Source organism: Cryptomeria japonica, chromosome 4 (genome assembly GCF_030272615.1).
Source record: "Cryptomeria japonica chromosome 4, Sugi_1.0, whole genome shotgun sequence".
Lineage (NCBI taxonomy): Eukaryota > Viridiplantae > Streptophyta > Pinopsida > Cupressales > Cupressaceae > Cryptomeria > Cryptomeria japonica.
Window position 1 is genome coordinate 429,775,948 of NC_081408.1, and position 26,953 is coordinate 429,802,900.

The 26,953-nt window shown below is 36.1% G+C and overlaps 1 pseudogene; it reads right to left on the bottom strand.

The window, feature by feature from the left end:
- LOC131030382 (glutathione S-transferase T1-like) overlaps window positions 1-26,953 on the bottom strand; it is an 89,599-nt pseudogene that overhangs the window by 12,557 nt on the left and 50,089 nt on the right.

The following is a 26,953-nucleotide window of genomic DNA, read 5'->3' on the forward strand; positions in this document are numbered from 1 at the left end:
AGATCATATACATTGGAGCTAAATTACAAAATTACACAAAATGAGAGACATATCAAAATGCATCATGGGGTATACAACTAACTAAACACAAATGAGGAATCAAGATCATTGTTGTCGCCCACGGGGAGGAGCCATGTAGTCCAACCTAGCTCTCCCTTGCACCAAACCAACACATTTCCTTCAACAAACTGATCTCTGAAGGGGTGGGAGGGTAGTCCTTCCAGCTCCAGCTCAATGAAGTCTTCTCTTTGTTGCCACGCCTCCATCTCTTGCATGAATCTCATCAGCCCCTGTTCAAAATGAGTCTTGTTGCTTCCCATGCGATCCCAAGTGAAACCATGTGAGAGCTCTCTAATGAAAACTAGGGTAGTTTCATTCTTTAGCCACCTATCAAATTTGTCTTCCTCCAATCTTAGTACCACTGTGACCTGTATAGCAACAAGGTAGCGGATGAGTCTCCTAAGAGACTCAGTGAGGTTCCTACTCTTTCCATTAAACACATCATCATTCCTAGATTTCCAAATGATAGAAACATACAAATTGGCTGATCGTCTAGCCAACTTGGGGTGTGATGCAGGGGAGATAGAGATTATTAATAGCCTGGATCCTTGTCAAGGATTTCTTCAAATAAATGAAATTTATATGCAAAAAAAGTCGATATAGAGGATAATCTGAGAATTAGAATTTGGATCGCAAGCATAGATTGAAACTAAACAGTAGCACATTCAAAGCATATATGCAAAACAAAAACTGGCTCAGCAAGGTTGGTAGATGTATGGGAAAAATTTGCAAAAAGAGAGAGAAGTGCCATATCTACAAAGAATGAGATTGTCAGCTGGGAGAAAGGACCCACTAGTTGAGCATCTACCAATTGTTGTGAGAGTTGTTGATACCTTTTGTTCCAAAAATTGAACAAATAAAACCTATTGTTTGAAACAAAAAATATTAATTTTTGTTAGGAAATGTACCAACAATTGTTAGGAAATGTACTAATAGTTGTTAAGAAATGTACTAATATTGTAAAAAGTAACCAATCAGGTGATGCCATATCAACTACACAATTATTGGGGTCTCTTTTGCACGCCTATTGGTCTCACTTTTTTTGGTCGCTGTTTTGGACACCTTGGCAAAAAGCATGCCGATGTGGCATCATATTTGATGATGTGGCCCTAAAACCTTAGTTATAAGCAGGGGACTTGCCAAGTAAGCTGCTGTAAAAAACTCAAAGTGATTTGAAAATTCCAAGTAAGACTTTAAAAAGCGCAAAGTTAGGATGCACAACTACTGAGTCCTTTCCCCTAATACTGTATGGTCTGGATACAAAAAGCATGGGGAGCAAAGTATGTATTCAAAGGCAAGCCTGAATGAATAAAAGAAAATTTGAATAGGGATTGGCGGTAATAAAGTATCCTCTTAACATGAAGAAGTCGAAAGGCGGTTAAATAATACTAGTAATAAGCAGGGTGCGGGTGTGGCAAGCTGATTGGATACGAGTGGACATGATCTGGAGTCATGGATTGGGAAAAATTGAAGCAGTAATGGACATGTTTTTGCTAACGTTTGTTTTTTTGCAGGTACAGGAGTGTATCATTAAAAATAAAAGGCACAATAAATGAGCATCTACTAATGAATCTTGAACCACGCTCGCACATGTGCAAGAGTGTTTGATATGTCAAGTTTTACTTGACATTTGGATGCTATCGCGGGAAGGATATGAATGTGGTCACATCAACCTACGGAGGCAAAGAAATGATTACAACAAATCCTTGTAATCCGGGAGGCAGCTCCTGCTATAATTGTTTGGCGGCGTCAGAAGGCGTGCTTAAGGTGGCAAGTGTGTGAAGATGGATTCGTCGATCATCCTTATCATTTCAATGATGAAGGTACTAGCAGAATGTTTAATCAGATGGCCACGACATTTATTATCAGTTCTCGAGGCTTCGATGCAAAGGAACAAATATATATCAGATAGTGCAGTCCGCTAATGCAGGGGTGTGTGATGTGAAGCGAAAGCTGGAGGAAAAATGGAAAAATATGTATGGAACTGCAGAGCATCTTTCGCTCCAAAACCTTGGGAGAAACTGTTTTCAATGTGCCTTGAAGATGAGCAGTTGCGGAGTGTTTTCAAAGACTGCTGTTGTGACACGACGATGAAATGTATCAAGACGGTGCTAGTAAAGGGAAAGGTCTTGTTGGAGGTCTGTTCAAGAAACAAGAGTGGGAACACCAAAGATTCAGAGAAATATATGAGGATTTTAAGTTTTCAATTCGGAAGAATTCGTCGGGGTTCCTGTATAATGCACTTGCCAAATATCATTTTGAAGTGGATGAGGAGTTGTCGACGAGAATAAGGAGAAAGTACGATGCAATTTCGTATCTGAGAGCTCATGAATGTTTGCAGAAGTGGTCAATGCGCGAGCGCCAGACAGGAAAAAGGCCACAAAATGTTCCAGATATAAATGTGGCAGCCATGGAAGATAAAGATGAGAACTCTGTGCAAGGCCCATGCAGAGTGGGAAAAGGAAATTATGTGCAAGGCCAGTGTGGTGAGGGTTGAATTATTGCTTATTTCAGTTGGGAAGCTTAGATTTTTCGGATTTGTATATAATTGTATAGTCAAAACAACTTGTGGGACGAGGTTAAATGATCATGTAGGTTTTTTGTTTTCGATAATGTATGAGAAATATAAGGAGTCTGTTTTGAATTAGAAATCTGCTCAGTTCAAAAGTATATAGGTTTGAAAGGAAATGGCGCTCCATTTGGTTTTGTTCATGGAGCAATTTTGTAAGGGATATATGAACTATACCAGTATCATATTTCTGGTTATGTATTGGCTATTTTTAAATATTAATATATTTATATGGCTCTAGCCATTTTGATAAAAAAAATAAAATTAATAATTAAAGAGAACAAGGATGTTTTTATATTTTAAATAGATTAAATAATTGTATATAATGTTTTTATATATAAAACACATTTTAATATATAATTCATTATATATTATATATTCTAAAGCTAACACAAAAACCAAAATAAACTCTAATATTAAATCATATTGAAACCTAACACTAACCCAAATAGAATGTTGATTACAAACCAAATTGAACCCTAACATTATAGAAAATTAAGCCCAAACCCTATACCAAATTGAACCCAAACCTCTTACAAAGTTGAACCCTAACCTTAACGCTAAACCAAAAGAAACTCTAACCCTAAATGATATGAACCCAAATCCTAAACCAAATCGAACCTTTTCCCTAAACCTAATTGATTTGTAACTCTAACCCTCGAAAAAATTAAGCCAAGTTGAACATTAACCCTATACCAAATTTAATGTTAACTATAAACCTAGTCAAACCTTAAATTGAAGTGAGCCCTAACCTTAGAGAAAATTCAAACCAAACCTACCACCAAATTGAACCCTAGCTCCACCAAATAAACTAAATTCAATCCTGACACTACAATAATTTTAGATCATTAAAAATTGAACAAAATCTAAATCATAAACCAAATCAAACTCTAACCTTAACACTAAACCAAAAGAAAAGTTCTAAATCTAAACCCGATGGAATATTAAACCAAATTGAACCCTAACCCTATAGTAAATTCAAACCAAGCCTACCACCAAATTGAACCCTAACCCTAACAATAAACTAAATTAAACCCTAAGACTTTAATATTATTTTGTTATTAGAAACTAAATTGAACCAAAATGAATCCTAATCCAAACCCTAAGTCGAATCAAACAATAAACCCAACACTAAACTAAATTTAGTATTAACCCTAACCCTAACCTTAATGCTAATTAAATCAATTCAAATTGAACTCTATTACAACAATTAAACTCTGAACTAAGTGAACATTAACCCTAAACCAAATTAAACTCTAAGCATAACACTAAACGAAAATAAACCCTAACTTTAAACCATAATAAACAAAAAAAAACATTAATTATAAATGTAATTGAATGATAAACCAAATTGAATTGTAACCCTAACATCAACTTAAGCCACAACAACAAACCCAATTGAAGCCCAAACTTAAATAAAATGAACACAAAATTTAAACAAAATCAAACTCTAACTATAAACCATATTGATTTGTAACCTTTACCTTTAATACAATTGAACCCTAACCCTAATCATTATTGAATTATAAACCAAATTAAACCCCAAACATAAATCTAAACTAGAATCTATTGTAAACTTGACACTAAACCAAATTAAACCCTAACCTTAAACTAAATTGAACGATAACTTGAACTCTAAACCAAATTGAACCCTAAAACTACAGTAACAAAATTAACTATAAACCTAATTAAATCATAAAGCAAATTGAATTATAACCCTAACACTGAACCAAATTGAACCCTAACACTAAACAAAGGTGAACCCTAACCCTAAACCATATTAAATCTAAATCATAAACCAAATGAAATCATAACACTAACACTAAACTAATTTGGACCTTAACTCTAAATGCAATTGAATCCTAACACTAAACCAAATTAAACCTTAATTGTAAATGAAATGGAACCCTAAGCCTAACACTAACCCTCAATACAATTGAACCCTAAACCTAATCTATACTAAATCTAAATCACAAACCATATAAAACCCTAAATACAATTGAACCTTAATACTAAACCTCTAAATAAAAAACCAAATAAAACCTACAGGGGTTTCACTGGCTAGGCAAGAAAAACTACAATATCTGACAAAAATAGGGGGGCTTTTAATTCGGGAAGAGGGGTGGCAAAAAAAGAGTTTGTGAAGCCCCTATGATAAAGCCATAAAGCTAACCTTAAACCAAACTAACCCTAAATATAATTGAATGGTAACCCTAAACTAAAATCAATCTAAACCATCAATCAAATGAAACCATAAAGCTAAACTTAAACCAAAATAACCTTAGATACAATTGAAACCTAACTCTAAACCAAACTAACCCTAAATATATTTGAACCCTAACCCTAAACCAAACTAAATTTAAATCATAACCAAATGAAACCATGATCCTAAAACTAAACCAAATTAAACCCTAATACTAAATACAATTGAAACCTAACATTAACCATAGCACTAAACCAAATTGAATACTAACCATAATTGAAATGGAACCCTTAGCCTAACTGTAAAAAATATTGCACCCCTAACACTTGACCAAATTAAAACCTAAAGCTAAAACTAATCACTAAACCAAATTGAACCCTAATCCTAAATACAATTTAATCCTAACACTTACTCTAACACTAAACCAAATTTAACCCTAACCCTACACAAAATTTAAACTTAATCTTACCTCAAATTGAGCCCAAACTCTAAATCAAGTCAAACCCTAACCCTAAATCAATTAGAACCTTAACCCTATACTAACTTAAACTTAACCAATTTGAGGCTTAACCCTAAAATAATTTGAACCTCAATCCTATACTAACTCAAACTCCATCCAAATTGAGGCTCAACCCTAACCAAATTGAAAAGTAGCCCTAAAACCTTGGATAGAATTGAACCCTAACACTAAACCAAATTGAACACTAACTATAAACATCATAGAGAACACAACATCAAAACTATTATGAAACCAACTCAAATTCTAATTGTAAACCTAATTAAACCCTAAGCTTTCAAAAATCTACTACCATGTTCAATGAATTTTCGTAGAGAACACACCATCAAAACTATTAAGAAACCAACTCAAATTCTAATTGTAAACCTAATTAAACCCTAAGCTTTCAAAAATCTACTACCATGTTCAATGAATTTTCGTAGAGAACACAACATCAAAACTATTATGAAACCAACTCAAATTCTAATTGTAAACCTAATTAAACCCTAAGCTTTCAAAAATCTACTACCATGTTCAATGAATTTTCGTAGAGAACACAACATCAAAACTATTATGAAACCAACTCAAATTCTAATTGTAAACCTAATTAAACCCTAAGCTTTCAAAAATCTACTACCATGTTCAATGAATTTTTATAGTGTTTGACATTATCATTTGTCTTGATGTGTGTGTATATTAAAAATCTTAATATTGAATAATGTAATAATAAATTAATCCTTTAATATTATAAACCTTAACACTACTTGAACACTAAATTTCAAAAGTATAATAATTTGATAATAATAATAAATTATGCATATTATACTATAAACCTTAAAACCACTTCAATAAAAATTCCAAAAATATACTACCATGGTTGATGAATTTTTAGAGTCACTACCATTACCATCTATCTTGATGAATATAAAAAATTATACAAAATTAAATCAAGTCCTAACATTAAATCAAATTGACCTCTAACCCTAAACGTCAAACTAATTGAACCCTAAAACTTATTAAATTACTATGAGGTGAAATAAATTAATGCTATCATAAATAGTGATCATGGTATAAACTCAATAATACTATAATACTAATATTAAGAAAAATAATATAAATTATATAATAATTATTTGAAGAGATATAAGAATGATAATTTCTTTATAACATTATAATGGTAGCTTAATGATATGATACCATAGTAATGCTAATAATATTCTTATAATATTAATATTAATAATAATAAAATACCCTAATTAATATGTTTATATTAATAAGTTAATCCTATAATATTATAGTAATGCTAATAATATTAATAATAATATCTTAATTAGCATGTGTATATTAACTTAAGATTAAAATGTATTAGCATATATATCTTTAATTTTAAGATATATAGATTACGCCTATATATCTTAAAATTAAAGATATATGTGCTCGTAATATCTATATCTATCTTGTAAAAGATGTTTTAACCTTAAATTTGGTTTATATGTATTCTTTATTATTTTTAAATCAAATTAAAGCAGAAAACAAGATCTTCAAATAATATTATTTGGATGTCACATAAGCCTTTACTAAAAAAGGGAAAATAAAAGATTTGAAATGTTCTTTGCAACAAATAATTAATAGAAAAGATAAATATATTATTTTACACAAAGAAAGTTGAATTTGTTTTTTTGGTAAAATTGAATTTTTTGCTTACTATAACTAATAAGAAAAATAGAAAAATGAAAATTTTAAAATTATTTAAAATAAGAATTAAACAAAGACTATAGAATTTGTTGAAATTTTTTAATTATATGCATTGATTGGACAAATTAATTAAAAAGTTGAATTGAATGGATCCAATAGTATCCTCATTAGAGGAACTAATAAATGTTAAAGTTGAATGAAAAAATTAAATGCCTATATATCATAAAATTAAGCCAAGTTGAACACTAACCCTATACCAAATTTAATGTAAATCTTAAAATGTAAGTGACTCATAGTAAAAATAATGTTTAAATCCATTTACAAAGATCAATTTATAACTGAAACAAAACCTTTAAATCAAGAAGATAAACAAGTTCCATTATCAATGGGCTCATGTTATGTTTGCAATTAATAGGGTGAGAGAGAGCAAGATATATAAATAGGGATATAAAGAGGGAGAGATAGAGGGATAAAAAGGAATATAAAGATAAAATGGAGATTGAGAGGAGAGAGATATGGAGAGATAAAAGAGAGATGAGAGAAGAATAAATAGAGATGGTAGAGAAAAATAAATAGAGGGAGAGAGGGAGAGAGAAAAATAAAGATAGAGATAGAAAATGATATGTAGAGAGAAGGAGAGATGTAGCCGTACAGAGAGATCTAGAGAGATAACTAAATAGATCTAAAAAGATAGATGAAAAAAGAAATATGGAAAGATAGATATAGAAGACTCTCTTTTGCAGACAATATTGGTCATCAATTGGCGGATTTTGAAGACTCTTTTGGAGAAAATTTGTGACCTCTTAAGTTCTTTTGGTGGTGGGTTTCTGGCCTTCTTGGCCTTATGTAGCTTGATTTTGGGTGACCCTATTGGACATGCTCTAGCAAGATGGCCATATTCAAGACAAATCCAGAATATGAACAAAATGTTTTCATAATCAAATGGTTGTGCATTCCATCTTGGACCCAAAATTATCCTATTTGGCAATGGTTAATCCAGATCTACACTAATTTCTAACACAAATATGAGAATAGCTGAGAACTCTTGGATTACAGTTCATCACAGAAGAAGTGATGCATACTTCAATTGTTAAGCGGTGAGCCAATTCTTTGCAAGACTAACTCTTGCCAATATTTGTTAAATAGCAGTGGGAGGAAAACCCATACTGAGATTTTGCTTAGACAACTAGAGACAACTTTCGATTCATCCAATGTGGACTTTATCTTAAGTGGATCCACCATTCTCAGTCACAAGCCAATTTGTTTTGTAGCAAAGAAATTTGGGCCGCATATTGATTGGTTTCTTTGCATCATATTGAAAGTAGCCTTTTAGATCAGAAAAGTTTAGCTTAGGTTGTTTGGAGGCAGTAAAATGTTTGAGCATGAATGAATTGGGATTTCTTCTTGTTTGAATAAAAAATTAGCAGACTTGTGACTAAAGATTCCACAAGGACTAGAAGTCAACTGTAAAAGGATTTGGTTTGAGAGCTCCAACAGAATGCATAATCTGATTTACACAAATGAGACTTTGCTGTTGTTATAGAAGACAAAAAAACACATTTCATGTGAAATATTATAACAGTTGCTTACTGACTACAAATTGGAGATTCATCTATCCAAACTGCAATACCAAACATTTGATTTTCAGCAAACAGTAGTTAATTGAAGACAAGTAAGCATACCTCTAGTTGCATCACTTCACAAGCAAGACTAAGATCTGCAATGGATGGCTCATAACTGCCAGTTAAAAATCTGTCATTTCCTGGAAGCCAAAATGTTTCAAGCATTGATAGGGATGATTTCAGGAAGATTTTCTGCTTCAGTTGCAACTTGTGGATTTAAGGGCAGTCCCAGTGCGGGAGCTAGTACGCGATTGAAAAAAGGGCCAGCTGCAAAAGAAAACCAAAATTATCAAGTTCCATTGCTAATCAGGGACCACCCCAGGCTGAAAAGAATGAATATAGCAGGACCTTGTGCCATCTGTCACTATCAACTAGATGATTTTTGTCACTGCAAATTTAATGCATAGGTTTGCTAGGAAATTGTTGTCATACCTAGATTTAATTTATAGATTCATCCATAATAGGAACCAAGAAAATGGCAACATCATCACTAAGGTATTCATAGAGACTAAATGAAAAGCACAGATAAGATAAGATAAGTAAAAGTTAATCTATCAGTCTATCACCTTTCTTTCTGAAGATTATTATTGCATCCAATTATGAAAGAAGTTTATAAAGTTAATGAATTTCCAGCTTCCCACAAGGACGCATAAGTTGTTGTCACTGACAAAATGAAAAATGTACAGAAATACCTATTTTATTAAAGATGAATGAAAATTAATTTATCAGTATAGCAATTTTCTTTCGGAAGAAGATTAATGCATCCAACTATGAATAAACTCTATTTATCAAATGATTTTTTTTAGCTTCACACAAGAATCTATATGCAAGCTTGAAAGTTACAAAATCTAGAAATACTCTCCAAAAAAAGAAAAGAGGAAGGAAGAAACACTATTACCATTCACACATGAAGAAGATAGGTCAATGGAATTCAAATGTAACAACTCGTTATAGCAAGGAGTTGCAAGTAGTGACCTACCTAGTTTACCACTAATTTTTTTGCAATTCTTTTACCAACACTCAGGTGAGATATTTTGTCAAATAGTTTGGCATAAGACTGAGAGTGTGGATTTTGGTTTACATTTTGGTTGAACATTTAAGATGATCATGCAGTTGCTTATTCATTTAGAGTGTAACTCATTCCAGAGAAAAATTTGATTTTCATTTACACATACAATGCCAAGAAATCAACCAATATAGAAAAAGGTGACTGAAATTTCATTACCAACTGCTGTTATTAAATGAGCAGGTAATTTCAACAGTAAGCAAGAGTCTCTGACCTTTACACAACCTTTTTAGTTTCAGCAAATAAGATGTAGTGTCCATCCTAGACTTACATTTTGATTCATGATTTGATAGACTTATCTAGACTTATGATGATATTTTGATAGTGATTATGGCTTTATTCCTATGCAATAGACATTTATGATGTTATATGGACATGTGCTATATTGATGACTTTTGATGATCTATGTGATGGATGATATGTTATGATTATTTGATGGATGGTATTTCTTGATGGACTTATATGTATTCAAGATTTTTATGTGATTTGTATAATTTCATGATATATGATGATACTAACCCTACTTCATGAGGATGATTTTATATGATGTGTTTGTATTGGGTGGCTGTCTTTGTGAAAGAGATGATGCCTTATCACTCACCGCGAGCATGATAAGGTGTTGCGATTCTCTTTCACTTGCCTATTACTATGATATTGTATATATGTTCTTTTGTGTTTATCGGTGGATGCAGGATTGCAGACTTGGTTTTCCCTCACCTACTATGGTCTAGTATGCTCACCTTGTCAGTCTTGTCGTGTGTAAGTGTTGTCCATTCTTGAGTCGGTATCTCGTTCTATCTATGCACGGTTGGTCATGTGCGTGTGTGTGATTTATTATTGATTGGATTAATTATCCTATGGTTGGACAATTGTTTATTTAATTAATTAATTAATGTTGAGTAATAGTTATTATTATTGAAGTTATTAATGTTTGATTTATTAATTAATTGGTTTTATTTTGGATTTAATTGATTTTTATTTATTTAATTGATTTATTGACTATTATTTTATTTAATTAATTTTATCCTTTTGATTTCATTTATTGTTGATTGATTTATTTAATTTATTTTAGATATAATTATAAAGTTGATTTTGATTATTAATAATTATAAAGGTATAAAGTCTATTTCTATTTCTACACTCCTAAAAAGTAATAATATTATTATATTGCTTTTACTATGCATGGGAGGTGTAAAAATAAAATTACGTTAATTTTACCTACCCTCCTAATTGATTGGGTGAATTTGGAATAATAGGTAAGAAATATAATAAAGTATTCTTACCTTGGAACTATAAACGGTAGGTAAGAAATATTGATTTTTGGATTATTTTGATTGGCTGGGATTTTTGCATAGTTTGTCGTGTATTTTCTATTTCTTTCAAATTTCTGGATGGTTGCCGAGTTACAAGTGGGCAGGATTTTGATTGAAATTTTTTGGATTTTGGCTTGGATTCTGGTTTGCATTTGGATTTTGGAAGCTTGGATTGTGGAACCTCTTCTTCAATTTTTTTATCCTTGGATTTGCGATCTCCGGGTTGGAGTTCTTCTTTCATTTTTAGTTTTTTTTTTGAATTCTTGTCTTCTCTGTGTCTTCCCATGAAATGATTTATTTGTGATTGTTGAATGGATGGGGAAAATAAATACATTATAGTTTAAATCCTTTAGAATCAAATGAATGAAAAGGGTGGAATTGCAGATTGCCTCCTCATGTTTGAGTGAGATTCTTGAGTTGATTTGTCTGTGTAGTGAATAGTGGATAAATGCATATATGTATATACATTTTCTATGTGTTTGTAGAATGTTCTTTTTGGTACTTAAATGTTTAGTTGGGTATTATACTTCTTGTGAACTCCTGGTTGTCATAGGGGTTGTTTTTATATGTTTTGAGTGTTTTTGTGACTATGTAAGAGCCCATGAAGCTCCATGTGACTATATATGACATGTTTCAATCTATTTTAATCATGTTTCAAGTGTGTTTGAGTGTATGGAGTTGCATTTGTTAAGTCTATTTGGCCTATGCAGAGTTAGAACAATCTCCCTCCCAAAATGTAGATTTAGCCATTAGGAATGTGCAATGAGTTGAAAACTCATTCATGTGAGTTGAAATTTGTGCATTATTCATTCCTATATTGTTTTTTATGTCCAACCAACCACCTATTCATTCCCTTGAGCTCATTTTTGTCTCCCCAGTCGATCTGGGCAGTTACCTTACCTTCAGGATCCTTCAAACTTTAGATATTGCACATTTTACCAGAAACACCACCAAAACTACCAGAAATGCCACCATACAAACCAGGAACACCACCATATCAACCAAGAATGCCACTATACATACCAAGAACGCCATAGTTTATACCCAGAGTGCTGACAAACTGACCAAGAGAGCTAACCTACAGACTGAGAAAGCCGACCGAAAAATCCAAAATGTTCACCAATGGACCATAATCGATGTGCAATCATCCCAGAATGCTATGGAATGTTTAAAAAATGATACCCTACATACCAGGGGCGCTAACCTGCATACCAGGAGAGCTGAACTCGTCCGGGAGGCCCATAAAGGTCAATTTTAGTGCTATAAAGTCCTGGTTTGGATTGTGTGATGTTCCCAGAGGCATGTAAATTATGTGTTCAGTAATTTTAACTGGTTCATGATGTTCTATGATATATCATGATGTCTTTTATGCTCCGATAAGTGGGATCATTCCCTACCGTTGAGGAGTTTCCTTATGAAAAAGTTTCTCCAGCATGAGGTTCTTGCCTTGTTGTTTGAGGATTGTTTCTAGGACTCCAATGGGATGTTTTGTACCTCGTTGTGACATATTTGCAATATTTTATGATGTGCTTATGTTTTCATGTTCTTGCATTGGTACTATGCCCATGAGGTGTTGGTGAAGGCCCTATACTTGTAATAGTTCATATGTATGCACTATGTGAAGTATGTTCTCAGTGATGTTATGTGTTTTGGAAAGTCTTTTGTGAGCATTATTTATGTGTTGTGATGTCATTTTATGTGTTACCATATGGTTTGGAATATGATTAGGGGGAGTGGGCTTCCTTGTGATGACCGGGGTCACGTGAGTTAGGTTGCTTGGCACCTAGACCACTAGGGCACAATGGGAGTTTTCCTTTTTGTAGTTCAGTGATAACATTTAATAATTGATTGGGCTTGGGTTTCACCTAATAAGATAGTTATATTTGGTTGGGCCATATGAGATGGCAATCTAATCTCCCTTATACTCACATAGGTTGAGATGGCTCCACATGTCTATTAAGGGATTGTTTTCACCCTTCTTTTGTGAGGGTATCTTGTGTGTCTATTATGAGTATGGATTGCTCTTCTTTGTGAGAATAGAATACATGTCTACTGTGGGTGCATATTTACCTTCTTTGTGAGACTAGCACATAGGAGCGTGACTAGTAAGGATGGCCATATTCCCTTCTATATGAGGATGGCATGTGATGGTACTCCATTCTTACATGTGACCATGTCCATATGCCATGATTTATTGTACGCCTCTGGAAGAGTTTATTGTTGATTTCATCCTTGTGTTGTCATGTGATTATTGTTATGTTGAGTTCATATGTGCTATGTTGAGTCCCATGGTTGTTAGGTGTTAACCTAGGTCTTGAGTGTGTGTTGGAACCCCATGTCATCTCCCAGCATGGGGGGTGGTTCCTATTTGGTTTCACATGGCTGGGTGGTTTGATGCCTTCTCCCATTGGGATATTATTCACTAGAGTTGTGTGCATGGATGTGGATTCTATTGTTCTTCATTATGTGAGAAGACTTGCAGCTGATTATATGTATTATATTACTCATATATTCATAATGGCATTGTATTAAGGAAAGGATCATGTACCTTGTAAAAGTAAATCTATGTAATGTGACATTGTAAGACTAGGAATTGTATGTAATAAAATGGCATTCTTGGAATATGACACGAGTTGTCTTATTGTATGTTTAAAGAAATTAATGTATGATTCTTAGATGGAAATATGTACCTTGATTAGATATCATGGATGTATGTTAAAGTAATCCTAATGACATGCATAAGATTCCTAGATCTAAGTTAGTCTTAATGGAAGTAATGATTGATTATGAAATTACTATCATGATGTTATGAAGGATATCTATTAGTTTTATGATGTTATAATGGACGTGTTATATGGAATTAGGAACACTTGTTATTGGTGCTTAAAATGAATCCAGTTTATAGGATGTTACTCTTAAGTAGTGATGTTGAGATACCCTAGGGGAAATATGATATGATATGTTATTTTGCTTGCGTAAATTATGTTATGCAACATAGTAATTAATATTATGATGTGATTATAATTGATACATTTAGTATATATTATATTTGATTTGCATTGAATGGGTGATATAGTTACATATGTTGTTTAAAGGCTGTGCATTTTAAGAAAAAAATTGTCTCCATTGTAGATAGATTAGGTATATTTCTCTAGGGTATTTTGGCAAGCATTACATGTGGTATCAGAGCCCATGTTCATACACTGGGTAATTTGGTTTCACATGAGCCCATTGTGCATATTTGCACGTAGCATGGGGTAGCCCAACGATTTATCCCTGCTTGTTATTTTATTTGCATTAGTTGCTTTTGCATTAGCTTATGGTCCTTTTTCATCTTGCTTAGACGAGATGCTTGCTAGAGGTAGAGGTTGTGGACATGGTCATGGTGGTCGCATGGGTACTCATAGGAACCCTCGTAGGAACCCTCGTCCCAAGGTATTCAAGGATTCACACCATGAGGAGTAGAAGCAACAGGAGCAACCTGGAGGTGATGTGATTCCGTAGTTGGTCACTGCATTGCAAAATCTTCTTGATCGATTAGGACTAGGTCAAGAAAGGAATCATCAAGAGGAGTCTCATCATTCTCATCATCATCATCGAGAGAGTATTCACATTCACCACTGAGGAGAGTGGAGATGGATCCAAATGCTAATGCAGCTAGCCGCATGAGAGATCTCTTGAGAGCTCATCCTCCTACCTTCGATGGTTCCAGCAGTGGCATGGAGGCAGAGACATGGTTGCTAGATTTGAACAGGTGTTTTTCTATGTACTCGTATAGAAGTAGCACCAAGGCGAGATGTGCAATCATGCATCTTCGTGATTTTGCATCGACATGGTGGTGGACCAAAGGAATGTAAGCTACGTATTGATATTGTGACTATTTCATGGGAGATATTTTTGGAGCATTTTCATGCTTTTTTTCTATTGGATCATTGGAGGTAGAGGAAGGCCGATGAGTTTCACGATTTGAGACAATAGGGTATGTCATGGAACAGTATGAGTGAAGGTTCTTTGAGCTTAAGTAGTATGTCAGGATAGATGATGATTAGTCGATGTTGATTCAACACTTTGTTAGAGGTTTCAGTGACCGCATCAGCGGTGAGGTTCGGATGCACGAGCCTAAGTCATTGGAGGTAGCTGTAGAGAAGGTACGGTTGGCAGAGGAGAACCTAACTTTAGCATCAGAACGTGCATCGAGTGTGCAGTCATTTAGTACTCCATTCCTAGTTGCGAGGAGTGCACTGCCGCAGTCATCGAGTGTCGCTAGGAGTCATCCCTCTTCTTTCCATAGTGATCCATGCTATCAAAAAAAGTATCCTGGGAATCAAAATTTTGCACGTGGTTCAAGATATGGGTAGGATAGAGATCATGGTAGGCAGCGTGATAGACGATCAACTCCTTCTTAGCTAGCTCGTAGTTTTCAACAGTCTAGTGCACCTCCGGAGACTCGGGGATTCACTAGAGGGAGTTGCTTCAAATGTGGGCAACTTGGTCATTATGCATCTCATTGCCCTCAGAGATCCACACAGATATTAGGACAGAGACCAAAAAATTTTGAGCCTACAGTAGGCGATGCAGGGAGATCTCATCATGTGTTTGTGGTGGTTGATAATCGTTAGGCTGAGCACCAGGCTACAGTTGTTGAGACTACAGGTGAGATAGGTGATATCTCTTGGTTTGTGCTTTTTGATTCAGGTGCTTTTGATTCTTTCATTTCTCCTTCAGTAGTAGAGCAATGCGGGCTTGTTGTGGTAAATCAAGGTGATAGGTGGCAAATTGAGCTTGCTATGGTGTCCAAGGTGGTAGTTGATTCTATGGTGCACGGTTGTGAGTTGGATTTGGGAGTTTGTACCACTTTAGTAATCTTCGTGTTCTTTCTTTGGGTTCCTATGGAGTTTTACTTGGTATGGATTGGCTTGAGTCTCATTAGGCTAGTATTGATTGTTGTGGCAAGAGAGTGCAGTGTTTGGATGATAGTGGGAAGAGTGGAGATAGTAGGTGTTCAGAGACCTATTTCCCTTCGCATAATTTACGCCATGCAGCTGGAGCATTATGCACGACGAGCATGTTAGTTATTTGTAGTTAGAGTGAATGAGTTGGATGAGGGAGGTAATCGTGATGATCTCCTTCATCAGCATCCCATTCTTTAGGAGTTTGCAGATGTCTTTCCTAGTGAGATTCCAGGTTTGCTGCCGAAGCGCGACATCAATTTTTGGATAGACTTGGTTCCAGGTGTAGAGCCCATATCGAAGGCTCCTTATCAGATGACCACTTAGGAGTTGAGTGAGTTGAGGTTGCATCTTGAGGATTTATTAGCTAAGGGATTCATTCACCCCAGTGTCTCACCATGGGGTGCACCAATATTGTTTGTGAAGAAGAAGGATTGATCTCTTAGGCTATGCATTGATTACATGCAGCTTAATAAGGTGATGGTGAGGAACCGATATCCCTTGCCCAGGATTGATGATTTGTTTGATCAGATTAACGATGCAAAGATCTTCTCCAAGATATACCTTAAGTTAGGGTATCACCAGCTGATGATTGATGAGGCGGATATTAATCGCACAACTTTTTGCACTAGATATGGTCACTATGAGTTTACAGCGGTGCCTTTTGGTCTCACTAATGGTCCATTAGTTTTTACAAGCTTGATGAATGGGGTTTTCAAGACATATCTCAATAGATTTGTGCTTGTATTATTGGATGACATATTGGTTTTCTCAAGGTCAGTAGAGGAGAATGAGCAACACATGAGACAAGTTTTACAGTGTTTGCGAGATAATTATTTATACACCAATGTGGCGAAGTATGAGTTATGCCAGTTGGAAATGGGATATCTCGGACATGTTATTTCAGGGGAGGGCATTGCAATGGATCTTTCTAAGATCCATGCTATTATGGATTGGCCAACACCCACTAATGTGGGAGAGGTCCATAGTTTCATGGGTCTAGCAAGATATTATCACAGATTTGTGCAGGTTTTTTTCGAGGATTGCTCATCCCATCACTTCCCTTCAGAGGAAAGGGGGGTATGTGCACAAAGATGGTGGTCAGAAAAGTGGACACCACCCAAAAAAAAAATGGAAAAACAAGCAGCACGTACGCGGTTATAAAATTTGAAATCATCGCGTACGCGCTCAGGTCCGTTGTTCCCGAGCCTAGAAAAGGTAGCGCGTACACGATGCTTATAGGAAAAGTAGTGCATATGTGCTAATTTTAGGAAAATGAGCCGTACGCGCTACTTATAGGAAAATGAGTGTGTACGCGCTAATAATCCCTAAAGGACCGCGTACGTGGTACCTGTCAAAAAAAGTTTTTAAAAACAAATATGGGTCTTATTTTCTCGTGACAGAAGCATTTTTACTACCTTTTTTCTTCATTTTATTTGCTCAACCGTGAATGGGGTGCTATATTTCTCCTCCAAATTGTGAATGGGGTGCCACATTTATCCTCCAGATACTATGAATGAAGGTTAGTTTTTGTTAATTTTTGTCTTTCTTTCCCATTTGTTCAATTTGTTTTATGTTTTGAATTTAATTTCATTAATTTTGATTAGGTTTTTTCTTTTTTTGTTTCAAAAACTAGATTATTTTAATCCACAACAAGAACAACAAAATGCACCTCCTAAAAACCCACAAGATACACCCCCAATTCCTCCTTTTGATCACACACCTGAAACATAGGGGCAATTAATTAATCAGTTAGGGCAAAATACGTCTAAAATCAATAGACTGATTGATAAATTGAAAACATCCAAACTTGAGCATCATAAATCCCTCGCCGCTAGCCTAGAAACATTAGCCTAGAAACTCTTTTTGGAAAAGGATAAAACAGGCTAGGGAAAGTTTCAAAAATCTAAGTTGGATGGTTATGGGGGATTTCAATACGACTTTAAAAGAGGAGGAAAAATTTGGAGGCAGCCCGCCTCAGTTGGAAAGTAGAATGGCTCTCATGGATTTCATTAATTCTCTAGCTCTTAATGATTTGGAGATACAGGGTTGTAATTTCACATGGATAAATAGAAGAAATGGTAATGACCTTATTCAAGTGCGCCTTGACCGAACTCTTATTTTTGATGATTGGTACAGTCAGTATTTCTGTTCTTTATCTACACATATTCAGGTTGGTTCCGATCACTTTCCAATTACTTTTAATGCTGATTTGATCAACAGAAGAAAAAACTATCCCTTTAGATTTGGAAAAATGTGGACTCTTCACCCTGATATTAAAAAGTATATTAAAAAATGGTGGAGTATCCAAGTTGAGGGAATGACAATGTTCAAAGTGGTTAAGAAGCTCAAAAGTGTGAAGGACAACATCCGAATCTGGAATAAGAACAACTTTGGGAATATATTTGAGGCTAAGAGTAAAATTCAAGAAAATCTAAAAGAGATACAGGATCAGATCCAGAAGGATGGTTTTAGTACTGTTTCTATTGCTGAGGAGAATGAGATTCTTAAGAAATACCATGATATTATAACTAAAGAGGAAATGTTCTGGAAGCAGAGATCGAGATGCAAATGGCTCAAAGGAAGGAGACAGGAATACAAGATTCTTCCATATGTCAACTATCAAACATAAAGCTGCCAACAGGATGAACAAATTAGTTGTGGACAGTGGGGAGTTGGTCAAGGAAGATGAAATAAGGAATGAAGCTAAGAGGTATTTCTTGGACCTCCTTTCAAGGGATCAAAGTCTGGATGCTGAAGCTTAGTCCTTTTTTCTTCAGAACATTCCTCGTCTCATTGATGCCCAAAATAATGTTTTTCTCACTTCCATTCCTTCCACCTTAGAAATTAAAAATGTTGTCTTCTCCTTTGATGGAAACAAAGCTCCTAGTCCTGACGGCTTCCCAATGCTCTTTTTTCAAGAATTCTGGGACATTATCGGGACTGATGTTGCTAATGGGGTTATGGAATTCTTTGGGGCTAGAAAACTCTTGAAGGAAATAAATGGTACTTTTATTGCTCTTATCCCCAAGATTCAAGGTGCTGATTCTCTGGACAAGTTCAGACCTATTAGCCTCTGCAATTCCTTTTACAAGATCATATCTAAGGTCCTGACCTCTAGACTCTTGTCTATTCTCCCGGCTTTTATTAAACACCAGCAGAATGGGTTTATTCCTGGAAGACAAATTCTCGATTCCATTATTACTATTCATGAGAATATTCACTCTCTTGTTAAAGAGAAGAAACAGAGTCTCATCCTTAAGCTAGATCTCTCCAAAGCCTATGATAGGGTGGACTGGTCTCTTCTACAGAGAGTCCTTACTGCTTTTGGGTTTGCCCCAAGAATTGTGGATCTTTTATCCCAACTTACCACTACTGCGTCCTTTGCTGTTCTTGTCAATGGTTCTCCTTCAACCTTTTTCAAAGCTTCGAGAGGTCTTAGGCAAGGAGATCCTATCTCCCCCATCCTATTCATTATTATGGGAAAATGCTTTGGACGGACCATGGGAAATTTGGTGCAGATAGGATCCTTTAAGGGTCTCCAACCTTCTTCTGCTGACCTTATTTGTTCACACCAGCAGTTTGTTGATGATACAATAATTATGGGGGATTCAAGCATCTCAGAAGCTAAAGTTATGAAGAATACCTTGTGTAAATATGCTTCTACAATGGGGCAGCTTATTAACTGGACCAAAAGTGATGTCTTTTTCATTAACACTCCAGAGAGAAGACAACAAAGGATTAGCAAAATTCTAGAGTGTAAGATTGCTGACCTTCCTGCTACCTACCTTGGTCTCCCCATGGGGATTGCCCCTCCTGACTCCTATTGGAGTTTGCTGGTTGATAAATTTCACAAAAAACTTGCAGGTTGGAAAGGGGCTCTCTTAAGTCAAGCTGGTAAGCTCCTTCTTCTTAAGGCTACTCTTCAAAGTATCCCCATTTATGCTCTTAGCTTATTCAGAATTCCAGTCAAGTATGCTGTAGCTATTGAGAAAATTCAAAGAAGATTCCTATGGTCTGGGGTGGAGGAAAAGCAAAGAATGTCCTTGGTGGCATGGGATCAGGTCTGCAAGCCAAAAAGCAAAGGTGGTTTGGGGCTTAGGAGGATTCGCACTTTAAATGAAGCTCTCTTGTCAAAACAAGTTTGGAGATGGTTTAACTCTAATTCTGAATGGTGCAAAATTTGGAGAAGTAAGTATTCTCTTCTGTCCTCTTCTCTATCTTCTTTTCTTAATTCGGATCTTAGTATAAATGGATCTCATATCTGGAACCATGTTTCTAAATGTAAAGAGGTGTTTGCTAAAGGTGTGACATGGAAACTTGGAAATGATAGAAAAGTGAGATTCTGGGAGGATCCCTGGCTTTTTGACAAACCCCTAATGGATTTCTATGAGTGGGCTTCCCATGCCCCCTCTTGTATTGGCTCTTTTGGTACCTCAGTGGCAGATTACTGGGATGGGAACAACTGGCAGAACATTGATAGTATTCATCCCAGTCTCTCCAAGCTCAAAACCCAACTGTCTGCTATCTAGCTGAATAAGGAAGAGGATTCCCTGATCTCGAGATATAACCCCAAAGGTACCTTTACTGTATCTTTGATGTATTGTATCCTCTCCCCCTCCCCTCCTATGAATCTTTTCTGGTCTAAAGCTTGGTTAAAAGGGCTAACTCCTAAAATCAATATGTTCTTCTGGACTATTCTCCAGAATAAGATCCTTACTGTTGACAACCTTAAATGCAGAGGTTTTGCCCTTCCAAATAGGTGTGTGCTGTGCTTTCAAGAGGAAGAGTCAGTGGACCATCTTGCCCTCCACTGTTCTTTCTCAACCTCTGTTTGGGAAAGCTTCCTCAAAAGCTTTAGTCTTGCTTGGGTGTTTCCTAGTAACATCAGAGATTTGTTCTCTTCCTGGCAAATTCATTGGACCAACTCCTTTCTGAGGTGTATGTGGCAGCTCTCTCCGCCTCACATTCTATGGGGTCTCTGGAAGGAAAGAAACAACCAAATTTTTAGGGATGTGTCCTTAAATCAAGACATTGTTTTTCAGAAAATTCAAAGGGCTATTCAGGAAAATATGGGAACTATGGAGGTCTCTTGTTACTCAAACAACTCTTTGGAGTCAAATATCTTAAGAGCCTGGAATATGAAGATCACTGATGGTCATAATATCAGCCATAATAAAAGGCTTGAAGTTAAATGGCAAACCCCTCCCCATGGATGGCTTAAAATCAATTTTGATGGAGCAGCCAAAGGAAATCCAGGTCCTTCAAGCTGTGGAGCTATTCTCAGAGACGACAGAGGCATTTGCAAAGGTATGGTTGTTGTCCCTATTGGCATTCAAACTAATCATATGGCAGAAGCTATGGCAGCCCTTCAAGGCGTTATTCTAGCCAAAAAATGGAACTGTACCCATCTCTGGATCGAAGGGGATTCCAACAATATAATTAAGTGTCTCAATGGGACCTCTCAGCCCTCTTGGTCGATCCACAATATAATTTTTTCTGCCATTGACATCATCAAAACCTTCAAAAAATGCCACATATCCCATATATATCGGGAGGCCAATTGTTCTGCTGATTGGGCTGCAAACATGGTAGTGAAGAATGATACAATAACCACATGGACAGGTGAGAGCGGTCTTCTCGGAGATGTAAGACAAATCATAATAAATGAAAGATATCGAAGTACCCCAAAGAATCTTGATTGACAAGGCAATTATGATATGTACTGAAGTAAGCACTTCGAGTTACTTCGATAATGAGGGAATTACTCATTATAACATCAAAATTAGCAGAATGTGCATTATAACTTGTCAAATCAATAATGCTATGGACGCTTTCTGGGCTTTTGTTTTAGCTTCGAAAAGCTTTCTGTTTCACCAGCTCTGTAACCTGAACTTGACTGTGAGAAACGACACCATGGGCGGAAATAGGAGAAGATATGAGCCAAGAAGTTGCAAGGAGTGGAAACAGAAAGAAGAGGTGTGGGAAATTTTGCAGAAGGGTGGTCTTTCGAGCTTCCTTGAGAGACTCCATGGCCGTGATGGAAAGATAACCAGCTTCTTCTACAAAAATTGGAAGAAGGGCAAGCTTAAAATGGGCGACCAATTGGTGGAAATTGACGAAGAGTTAATAGCTAAAGCTACGGGACTCAAAAGGGAGGGCTGCAATTTCTATAGAGACAGGAAGGTCAGTAGAGAAGCCATTGAAAGGTACCCGGTCACAGAGAAAGAGAAGAAAAGACTGGTAAAGTTGAGCAAAACCTATTACCCACCTAGGGCTTTTGCAAAGCCCTGGCGGGAAACTCTCTTTGTTTTAATGAGGTATATAACTCTAGATGGCAGGTTTACGAAAGTATATGGATATCACTTTGTCCTCTTAAGTCATTTTAGGCATAACAATAAGGTGAATTTCCCTTATTTCTTGCTCTATTCTATGAATGCATCCCTAAAAGCATATAAAAAAAATCCTCGGGGTGACACTGCAATGCACCAGGGACTTATGGTCCTCATTTATGATCATCTAAAGGCCAGTAAAATCAATCGAATGCAGCTCTCTGTGGATTCAGAAGAAGAAATGTCCGATTCTGATTTCTCGGAGGAGGAGGATTCAGATAATGATTCCTCAACTGAAAATGAGGAAAGCTCTGATGACTCAGAGTATGAGAGGAGCAAGAAGAGGAAATCAAGACCCTCTTCTTCTAAGAGTAAAAAACCCTTGATTAGTATTCCTTTGGAAGAAGAGGACTCTAATTTCCCTGAGGAGAAGAAGAACCCTAAGTGAGTGCTGAAGGAAAAAAGTAAAATCCAAGCCCAACCTAGGAAGAAGCAAAAGAAAACAGAGGAGACTGGCAAAGATTCGGAGGACACAGGCAAGGAACCGGAAGAGGACAAGAAAACAAGAACCCTGGAAGCTGAACAAAGCTTGGAGATAGAGATTATGGAGGAGACCCTCAGGGCCACAGACACTATTTCTGCCCTCCATATTGCTAAAGATGAACAGATAACCCCTGGTAAAGTTACTCCTTCTCCTGGTCCTCACCCCAAGGCCTTGAAGGGTTTTATGAAAACCATTGAATGGCTTATTGACGGGAATAAGAGTACTGTGGATGAATACAAAAAACTCTGCAACAGAGTCATGACCCTGGAGATCATTAACATTGGAGAGGGGAACACTATGGCCAATTATATTGAAGATTTGAAGAACACAATTGCCAAAGCGGAAGACATCAGAGATGCTTTTAATCCCCGGTTTGAGAAAATTGAAAAGGAGATACAGGATAGAAAAACCCTGGAGGAAACTAACGAAAAAACGCTCTCAGATACAGTTGCCAAAGTGGACAAGATAGAGGAGTGTCTCAAGAACATTGCGGAGTAGAGTCTCAGCATTCTGAAAATCTCAGCCAACAACACCCATACCCTCATCAACAAGCTCGATGAAGAAAAGGAAACCCTGGAAATTGACCTGGATGCAGAAGGAACCGGGGAAGCCCAAGGTCCCAGAACTCGCACCCGTGGAAAGAGGAGGGAAAAGAAAGTGAATAAGGACCTGGAGGAGCTAAAAGGAGTTGGGGTGACCTATGATGAGCTGGTGACTAAGGCAGAGGATCTGCTGAAGAAAATTACTATGTAGTGTCTCCTTGGGTTCTTTGCTATTTTTTGTTGTTTAGCTATTTTTTCTGTTCGCTGGTTTTTTGGACCAGTCGCTTTGTATGAGGACTCTGTTGTCTCAAATTTTTATTTTATCTATGTTGTAATGGTTTCAAGTCCGTAAAACCTGTTTTTCATTCAATCAGGACATTAGCTAGTGGTGCCATAGTTGTTTCCACACAAATTACCAAATGGGAAAACTTTAGGGATAGATGTCATCAATTCTATGCTAATGGGTTATCATAAGAGGGAGTGAAAAACACAAATATTAGTAAACAAGAAATATGTGCCCTTTTTGTTGATCATAAAACTGGTCAGTTGTTACCTCTTAATGCAAAGAGGTTTCCCATACATTGGTGTACCAATGTGCAGATGAAGAATCTTTTTTGGCAGAGATGGTGGATGGTCTTTGATGATCCACCTTGTAATAATTATGAGGTGCCATTTTATTTTTTGAGAAAAGTATACTGTGAGTTTGTGCTCAATGTGCGGCCAAACTATTTTGACATGAGAGAGTTCCATGGTGGAGGTGGTGGCTCTACCCAAGATAGACCTGGAGTAGGTGATTAGCCCTGGAGAGTCATCACCCCTAGCACCCAAACCCAAGGTGCATCAGGCTGTCCTAGTAGAGATGAAAGAGTCGATGGAGCTACAAACTCTTCAGGCAGCCACAACATTGACTGGTGCCATCATCCAGCATGGGACGTCGTTAGCACACCCTATTGTATTGGATGATGAGCCATTAGTTGCTCTAGGTGGCGACAGAGAGCCCATTCAGCATATGCGTGTCAGTTGCTTGGGGATAGATGATGCGCCTGGTGCAGATGAATCCACATCTCATCTGTGCATTATTTGCAGGAGTAGATGTTAGGCCCGCACGACTAAGGATTTCGTGCTGACAGATGAGTTGATGGACATGGTGTTTGCCCATCAGCGAAAGACACAAGTGTGTTGATTTGAATTCATAGCATTTTATTTATTAGTCACTTTAAATTTTTAATTACATAAATAAAATTTCATGTATACATCGATTTAAATTGAGACAAATAATATGCATTTCAGGATGCAGCAGTGGTATCCCATACTCCTCCCCCGGTTACTACAGCTGCAACTTCGATGCTTGAGGTATAAATTTTGTAACATGTTAAGATAGAATAGTACACTTTGAATTCAAAAAAATTACAAGATATACTAACTATCTTTAATGCTTGGTCCAATTTTTGGTTTGTAGGTGTTGACAGGGGACCAAATGTCCTAGATTGATGACATCACGCTCTCAGCGATCGATTTTGGCCTACAAGGCCATACAATATCATATTTTGTACAACCCTTTTTATGTATTGTTTTGATGGAATATGAAAGTCATTTCATTTTAGATTTTTAAAATTATGTTTAATATATTATGTGTACTAATATCTCATGTTAATTTTGTTTTTTTATGGTACCTCCTCCGCGTCTAGGCCTCGTCTTAAGAAAAAGAATTCCTCGAAGATGCCAAAACGTGGGAAGAAGGTAATTGAACACATTTTTAGTTGTACAATTGTTTGAAAATTTTGAAATCAAGTATTAGTTGGGGTTTGTAGATTGATTAGTGTTTTTTGTCTATTTTACATGTACAATAGTCATTGAGCTATGTGGATTTGTTGAATGCACCTAATTCGCCCGTGGATCAAGAGAGGGCAGAGGTATGCATCTCTACAATATTTTCTTGAATTCATGATTATATGCACGCATATATGTGAACTTGTGATATATTATAATCTTATAATTTTTTCATACAAGAAATATCCATAGTTGTTTCATCAATGGCGAGCCCTCCTCTGTGCACTAGAGAAGCATCTCAGGATCCGGTACACTTTTGTTTGATATATTACATTAATTGTTTTTAACCTACAATACTTATCATTATATTAATTGTATTTAATCTTTGATCATTTTTTGTATAGGTAATAGCGATAGTTTCTCCATCGATGGTGAGTCATCCTTAGTCTATTGGAGAAGCATCTTAGGCACAGGTACGTCATTGTTCTCTATATTATAGCTTTTAAGTGTTTTTGATATATTTATTTTAGTACATTGTATTAATTGTATATTTAATCTACAAAAGACCCCTTCACAGTACGACCATAACGTGGATCCTTTTAAGTATGTCTTCAAGAATACTCCTAAGAGTGACAAGGAGAGGAGAGTGAAGACATTAGCTCCTAGATCAACTGATGAGGTAATCTACATTTCAATTGCAAAGGAATTATAGTTAAATGCATAGTTATGTTGTTAATTGTGAATTATTTTCTACAAAAGAATTCTAACTTCGCTTTTGAATTATGGGTTTTCAGCCATCTACAGAGCCGCCTACTGCATTGAAGAGGCTTGATTTTGATGATCCACCACAAGTTTAGGATCATATACTGTTAGTTTTGGTCATAGAATGACCAATACATGTAGATATATTCTACATTTTTATTGTATATCGATTTGGACATGGCATATGCCACATTTTTGTAATACTTGTATTGACTTGGTAGACATGCCTTTTTTTGATATATATAAATGTTGATATTCGATCCAATAAATGTGTACTAAGTTTATTATTTTGTATTCGTTGTATTTCATGGCTGTCCTTTTATTAATTTAATTGATCATTTGCCTATGTAATCAACAATATGAATATAAACAACAAAAATATATGATATAAAACATTGCAATCATGGAATATGATTTGATAAAATTTCTAAAATGTTGAATTAACCCTACAAAAATCCTTGTATTCAGTTCATTATTGTGTATTCGTTGTATTTGGTGGCTGCCCTTTTATAAATTTAAATGAATATTTGCATATGTAATCAACAATATGAATATAAACAACAATGTGTTTGGTGCGAGAGCACCCTCACACTCGCAATGGTCAAATTTTGGTTGTCGTGTGCACAAACCGATGCCACGAGCATGTCCAGGTGGACAGTTTTATGCTAGGCATGCTCCTATCATGCATCCCAATGCGTCGGAATGTCAATAGTCATACCCTACCGACCCGATCTCTCAAGTGCCCTGAGTCCAAAAAATTGTCAAACTTTGATGGACTGTTTCTTCCAATCCAGGACACATATGATCGATCTATTTAAACTCGTGGGGTCGCATGAGGCTCCTCTACAATGGCCTATCTCATTTTTTGATGACTCAGAGCCATTTTCAATTGGTAGCATTTTTTTGCCTGCTGCAAAAACTGTCAGTTGCATGCAATGAAAAGTTGCAGGATTGGCTAGAATTGATTCGGTTCGTCATGTGCACAAACCAACGTCACGAGCACGTCTAGGTGGGCACGTTTATCCTAGGC